Source organism: Pogona vitticeps, chromosome 6 (assembly GCF_051106095.1).
Source record: "Pogona vitticeps strain Pit_001003342236 chromosome 6, PviZW2.1, whole genome shotgun sequence".
In the NCBI taxonomy this organism is placed as follows: Eukaryota; Metazoa; Chordata; class Lepidosauria; order Squamata; family Agamidae; genus Pogona; species Pogona vitticeps.
In genome coordinates this window covers 15,430,001-15,437,260 of record NC_135788.1, presented here as the reverse complement: position 1 = coordinate 15,437,260, position 7,260 = coordinate 15,430,001, and the positions used below count along the sequence as shown (strand labels likewise).

Genomic DNA, 7,260 nt, shown 5'->3' with positions numbered 1-7,260 from the left:
AAAACCTGTACTAAAGATATTATAAGGATACTTCATATGTAAATTTAACTTGTAAGAAATGTCCGGATGGGTAGTCATGTTACACTCTTGTGGAAAAATCATGGGTTTTTTGCAGCAAATTTAAGAATACTTTTGGGGATTGTGGGTGTGGCCCTCCAAGATCCAGGGATGGGCATGCGTAGCCTCTCCTACCCTGCTACAGACGTACACATTTGGTGAGAGATTGGAAACAGAAGGACCATATTCTTTATGCCTGGTTTATTATCACAGGTTTTAACAAAGTTCTTCCACAAAATTAAAGCAGACAACAATTAATTTTGGCAATTATAAAATAGACTTGTCTAAAATGTGGTAACAAGCAATCTTAAAGAACTCATCATATGTCTCTCTGTGATTACCTGCAAAAAAACCTCACTAAAATATTTACAGAATATTTGTCCTTGGTAAAAGCACTAAACCTACGTACAGCATTTCACATGTGCTTATAAAGTGCAAACAGTAAAATTATTTCACAGCCATTTTAGAATCAATTGAAATTTAAGGACCTTGAATATCACCATCTGAAAAGATGAGTAAAACAAGACAGGAAATTATTAGCATTTTTCCCCTCAGAAAGCATTGTAGACTGTTTGCATTTAGTAATGTGTCTGCTTATCAAGCAAGATTAATCATTTGCACAGCAATACATGTTTTCTAAAAAGTTAAGTCCATTGTGTAAAATGGGGCTTACTCTCAAATATGTGAGTATAAGACAGCAATCTAGTACAGTACTACAATCTGTTCTGGATCTTGGATTTCAACCAACTGAATTGGTGAAAAATATTGAATGTACACTGTAGATTTTGTAGGGATTGTTGCTTTCATTAACTCATACAATCAACAAGAGGAATCTTTGCCAGTTTTTCTGTACGCAAGCTTCCAGGGAGCACATTCCGTGCTTTATATGTTTCTGTTGCAGTGTTCGTTGTTGAGTTTGTCATAATCTGTAATAGTTCTCTTGCAGTACACTTTGCTGATTCATGCTGACTCAGTATTAAAGATAGATTTTATCTATCTATTAAAATCACAGGCTTTTTCGCCAGAAAGACTATCCAAAGGTTTTTGAAATGACTCATTCTCTCTTTCACTACAGCATTTAATATCTTGCTTGTTGATGTACAATACCAGCACAGTTCCTGCCTGGATTTAACAGAGAAAAAACACCCAGCAAATACAGTAAGAGCCTTTGAATGAAGATTTCAAATGCTGCGTGAGATTCTCCTTTTGTGATGCTAGCTGACAAGAAGAGCTGCCTGGTTTTACTGTATAAATATAGAAAGTATAAGTATAGAAATGAATATTCAAAGTGGTGACAGCTTTATTGCCACTGTGAGTAGCTCAAACTTCAGAGAGAAAGCAGGAGATTCATAGGACAAATTATCTCCCAAAAGAAGAGTCTTGTTTAGTTGAATTAAAAAATGAGAGAGAAACATGTGTATGGTACCACTAAAATATTAAACACAAGCATATTTTAAGTCAGGCAGGACCCTGTATCATGCTGGGCATTGCAGGCCTTGAGAGAATGAGGAAAGAAATAGAATAGCTGAGAAATCATCTTGAAGCTTGAGGATTTAAGTTAAATTAATGTCCCAAAATGGAAAACGTAAGCTTGATACATCAGCTTGAAGTTTCAGATTTCCCTCATGCCATGAATGAATTGTCCTTGTCTTCACCCATCCCTGTAGACAAGGGTTTGCCAGTCACTGAGTATGTTCTCTGCTGCCTTATGTTGAAGCATACCGCTCCTGTTTTGCTCGCAGTAGAGGCACACAGAAATGTGTTCACAGTTTCACTGAAATCTGAAGGTTTTTTTTTTTTTTTTTAAAATAATCCGCCGTGGTGTGTGAGTGTGCTCATATTAATTAGGTGGCCATGAATAAAAGAACAGAAGATGCTATGCCTTTGAAGGTTTTAAAAAAGAAAGAATTTCAACTGAGGGATCTTACATGGTAAGTGTCAATAGCGAAAATTCCCTTTTAAATAATTGCTAAAACACAGGATAATGTGTCATCTTTTTCATGTGATGACCTTAATTCATTCTATCTTTCTGTCTTTCCTTCCCCCTCTATCTCATATGCACATGTATGCACAGTAGAATCAGCTGGAGTTTTACAACCTTCACATGCCGGCTCAAATAGGTGTGGCTGGCAGAGACCTTTCTGAGCTGGGGTGACTGTCAATCTATCCATCATTAACTAACCAATCATCCCTTCCCACCTCTGAATTTAAAGATAAATCCATCTCTCTGCCCAGTGTTCCTTTCTGTTTCTTTAATCTGTTGGAAATCTCCTTGGTTTTTTGTTTGTTTGCTGTTGATCTGTTCACAACAGTAAGCAATGAAACATTTTTATTCTTTCTTCTTTAAAGGCCTCAGAGTGAGTTGAGACCTTAAGTGCCAGTTAATAAGAAAGAAGATGCCGGCCACAGAGACTGGCAAAGAAGGAAGAACAACCTTCAGAACACGGCCAAAGAGCCTGAAAAACCCACAACAACCAAAGGAGTGGACTATTTGGGGAACTTTTGAGTTGTTTTCCTCTATGAGTCTCTGTACATCTGTTGCATAGGAAAAAAAATGAATTTTAACTAGAAATTAAAAACTCTGCAACCAAATCAGGGTTGCAGTCTGGTTCTTAAGTGGAATTAGGATGCCTTAACTTCCCAATACATTAGAAAATAATTGCTCTCAGACTGTGTGATAAACAAAGCAGCCACCACCACCTGTACAAATTTGTATTTGTATTGTACTGCTTTAATAGTTCTCAAAACTTTAATTAGATAGTGAAGCGTCTGACATGCAATCATATACATGTCTATGGAGAAGTCAGCTTAACTGAATTCAGTGAGATTTATTTTCAGGTAAGTGTATTCATGTGGAAGACAGGAGGGCGTGGCATGCGCTGGTCCATGGGGTCACAAAGAGTCAGAAACAACTTAATGACGAAACAACAACAATAACAACAAGGTGTATTCAAAACTATAGCCTTCCACTTTAAGGCCTTTAAAGATGGATCAGTTATGTTCGAGCCATAAATATTTAAGAAGTACTGATGTGGCCAAGAGCATCTCTGGACACCAATTAATTGGGGCATGTTCCAATGTCAACTGGTTATGGACATACAAGCTTCTTGGTCCTGTCAATTTTAATTGTAATGAGGAAAAGAATTTAAAGAACCGAGATCATAACGATTCAGATGTATATTTGTATTTCAAAGGAAACTTTTTTTGTTCAATATAATTTTCAAAGCTGAGAACACTTTGCTCCTCATTTTCTTTAAAAGTTCCTTGTTATGTGCCCTCAGTTTGTTTCCAACTTATGGTGACCCCCCCAAAAGGGTTTTCAAGATATGTGAGATATTCAGGTAGTAATTTACTATTGCTATCTCCAGGGAGTTTCAGTAGCCACATGGGAATTTGAAGCCAAATCTTTTGAGCCCTATCATCTATCGTCTTTAATGTGGTGACCCTAGTTCACTCTACACAGGAGAGACAGAAAGAAAGAAATAATTGAGGCCATCACGTTATTACACTACACAGGTTTTCTTTCCCTAAGTCATGACTGTAAATAAGAGCACCCGTTTTCTCAGAGGTGTAGACAAGGAAGAAGGAGAAGAAAAAGAAATCGCTCCAAGGCATGTATCTTTTTCATTGATGTTTCGTAACCCTGCAAGCCGGGACATGTAATCCCAAAGAAGGTCAGCCGTAGTTCCTCCTTTTAAAACCATGTTAACTTAAACATAAACAATGACACGTTTCTGCCTAAATAGCCCCTCATATACTTTGTTTCTTATCAAGGGAATTAATAGTACTGTACGACCATCCAGGTTTGGTCAGCCTTCACCTGGAATACCATGCCCAATACTGGACACCCTAGTTAGGAAGGATATTGATTCAATTGTATTATTCCAGGATCACGTCTTGCAAATTTTCACACTTACTTGTCTGATCAAGGACCTTTCAACCTACACTCCCATGAATATTTACTAGGAACAGAGTTAGCCATCTCATGAGGCTGGATAAAACAATGTCCTCAGGGGGTGGAGAGGTGGTGGTGAATGGACCACTGTCTCCATCATTATCCACTGTCGCTATGGGCAGGTCTCCAAGGGCTGTTGTGTCTTTTTCTTTAAAACCTCACTCTGCAGCATCCTCAGAGCCTAATCCGTATGGGAGGTATGATATAAGGAATAGCCTGTATTGCAGTACATATGTTTTCTCAGATCATCCCTTCCATAGTGTCTTGGCTCTGAAGACCTCGCCCAATCCCCAAACTGATTTTGGTGTTTTTTTTTAAATCAGAGATCCAAAGATGGTCTTTGCAAATGCTGGCTGCTGCTGCTTCCTGTTTTTTATTTTGCTTTCTGATACTGCCAGTGTTTCTGTTTTCCTACTCCTTACTCACACTGCAGCCACCTCTGTCACTGTTTCATCTGGTCTTGTCTACCTTCTCTTCTCCCCACCCCAACTGCAGAGGGAAGTGCAGAGGTACCTCCTGCTCCTAGGATGGTGGGTGTCATGGTGCCTCGCCGTGTGGTGCTGGCCATCATGAGTACCAGCAATGGTCAGACCTGTTTTGCTTCCCATGTCTGGTGGTGGGAGAACTTAGGCTGAGCCCAGCTCAAAATAAAGTTTGGCTAAGTGAGATGTAGGTTCATCTCCTAATGGTACAGACTTTTGCCCGTTCTGAGATGTATGTCTTGCAGGGTTCAGTCGAGCTTATTCTCAGCTTTTTAGTGCACTCTGGACTTGCAAGCGATAATCAGTTTGTTCTGTGATACCCAAGGCAGCCATATCAAGTCTTTGTACAATTTCACTCCTTCATTCCATTCAGCTGTATGAGTGAGAAATGACTTTGATTTGAAAGTGATTAAACTGTACATTTTGTGATTTAAAAATGTAAAAGAGGAACACTTTTGGAAAACAGCCTACAAAAGAGTGACATTGACTGCCTAATGCTTATAATTCTAAATCCACATTCCACTTCCTGAGTTACAGGCCAACTCTGGGCGTTGCTGGGTTTCATTTGCCAAACAAAAAGAGGGGCAAATGAGCTCTGAATTCCAGATGCTCAGCTAGGACTGACCTAGTTCGACTGACCTCCCGCCTACAATTACTTCACTCCCTCTTGTTCAACACCAAATTAAACATAAGATAAAAAGGGAATACACAGAAGAATAATGAGAGAGTGGGCTAGGGAGAAGAGTAGTATGGATAAGTTGCAGAGAGCCAGGTATTAACTGAATGTTTATTTTGCCTTTCTACCAAAGAACTCTGTGTGGTATATATAGTTTCCTCAGTTTAATAACTCTGATGTAGCAACAAAGAGTTCTGTGGAATCTTGAACACTAACATGTTTATTATAGCATGAGCTTTGTGGAACATAGCCCATATGCCTGAACTTTTATGACTGGATCAACATCAGTTACTCAGTTTGCTGGGGCTACATACAGATACGATGAGTGTCTCGCTGATCAGATTCAAAACAAGTAATACATTTTTTAACCATCTGTATTACAGAACAATAAAGACTTTCATGATACACAGAGCTCTTCCTTAAATGTGAACATGCAAATTCTTTTTGTTTTAAAATACCCCATACAGACAAATGTTAAATCTGAGTGCTCTTTAAATCAATGTTTTTTAAAGAACAAAATAGTCTCTATGATTATGAATATAGCGAGTGCTTGAAAACAATAAAAGTAATTGTAGGGTATATTTTTCAGGTCACTTCCATTTGTTCTTTAGTATGTATCCAGTTCTACTGTACTCATTGTAATAATTGAAAAATCACCAAATTCTTACTTCTTACTGTTGGCAAACAAATATGATTCTTCATTGCCAGCTAAGCAGATGATACAAATTAAACTGAAGAGCAAAGCAAAAGAAGGTACAAGAAATGAAATCTAATTCTAGCCCATGATACGAAGTTATAATGTCCAGAATCCTATTAATTATCCCTGCCAATGTAACTCAATTAGCCAATCTCAAATTGCCACTAGCAAAGACATCGACACAGGAATTTGGTGCTGTACGCCAAGTCATGGGCTAACTACTTAACTTGAGGCAACCCATCATCAAGATTTAGGCCAACTGCTCTGTGCAGTGTAACAAGATTTGGGCAACATTCATTCATTCATTACATTTCAGTTCTAAACCACTCCCCCCCCCCCAGGCTGGCACCTTAGCCAGCTTACAGGATGATTAAAAAAAACAGACACCACAAGATATAATGTTAAAATGCAATGAAACATATAATAATATCAAAAGGCTGCACATTTAAAACACCACAAGAGAAAACAATAACGGTTCAGCACCCCACATTAAAACTTTTCAGCTCTTTATTTCATTTAACTTTATTTAATTGTTCAAAGAATCATGTTTCTCTCCTGGCTTCTCCCTCCCTCAGGATCGTAGTTAGGGTGACTGTGTTTATGAGAAACCCACCCTTGGTTTGGGAAAATCTTGAAGAAGCAGATTTAAGGGGACTCTTCCAAATGAGTTTTTTTGTTGTTCATTCACCTGGTCTTATTCGCTATTCTTAATTTCCTCCTATTTAAATCTCCTATTTAAACTACGTAGCTGTCATTCTGTAAAGGGAGGCTGACATTGTCTGTCATGTAAAAACTAAACAAAGCCAGTTTTCCAAATTTAGGGGAGCAGATAATTGAGGATAATCAAGCACAACTTGGATTTGTATCCATTTTTCCCACCTTGGTTGAGGTGGCAAGGAACAAGAAAATAGAGCAAAACTAACATTCATGGGGTTCCGAGTCCATTCTGGCCGAGATCTATGTCTGTTTCTGGAATCTAAATCCGGTAGAAAGAGAGAATCAAAATCCTGACTACAGCTTGGAAGTTGTACTTCAGCTGAGTTGTTACATCGTCTGGGTTATATTGGACATAACCTTGACAATGCATGGCTGCCTGGTGGGTGGTTCTGGGAAGTGTAGTCCAAAACAGCAAAAATCCCATTTTATTTATTTTATTTATTTATTTGATTTGTATCCTGCCCATCTGGTCTATAACAATGCACATGCCAGAAGCTCAGGGACTGGGGAACTGCTGTGGAGATGAAGGGGAAAGGAAGGGGAATTACAAAGACCACCATTTTGCTTCATGTACAACGGCTTCTACTTTTTATCATTCTGTGTCACCATGTTGGGTTTGGTAGCCAGGGGGAGACATTCATTAAAGTAGTGGAGAAATTTTTGAGAAAATTCCACG

At 38.5% G+C, this 7,260-nt stretch overlaps 1 long non-coding RNA gene across 1 annotated transcript in view; it reads left to right on the top strand.

Moving 5' to 3' along the window:
- Positions 1-1,085: 1,085 nt before the first annotated feature.
- Positions 1,086-7,260, top strand: part of LOC144583800 (uncharacterized) — a 7,079-nt gene continuing 904 nt past the window's right edge. The window contains exons 1-2 of the long non-coding RNA XR_013537751.1: positions 1,086-1,215; positions 2,407-7,260. The exon at positions 2,407-7,260 is cut by the window's right edge and continues 904 nt beyond it. This is a non-coding gene — a long non-coding RNA (uncharacterized LOC144583800). The remainder of the gene's footprint in view (positions 1,216-2,406) is intronic.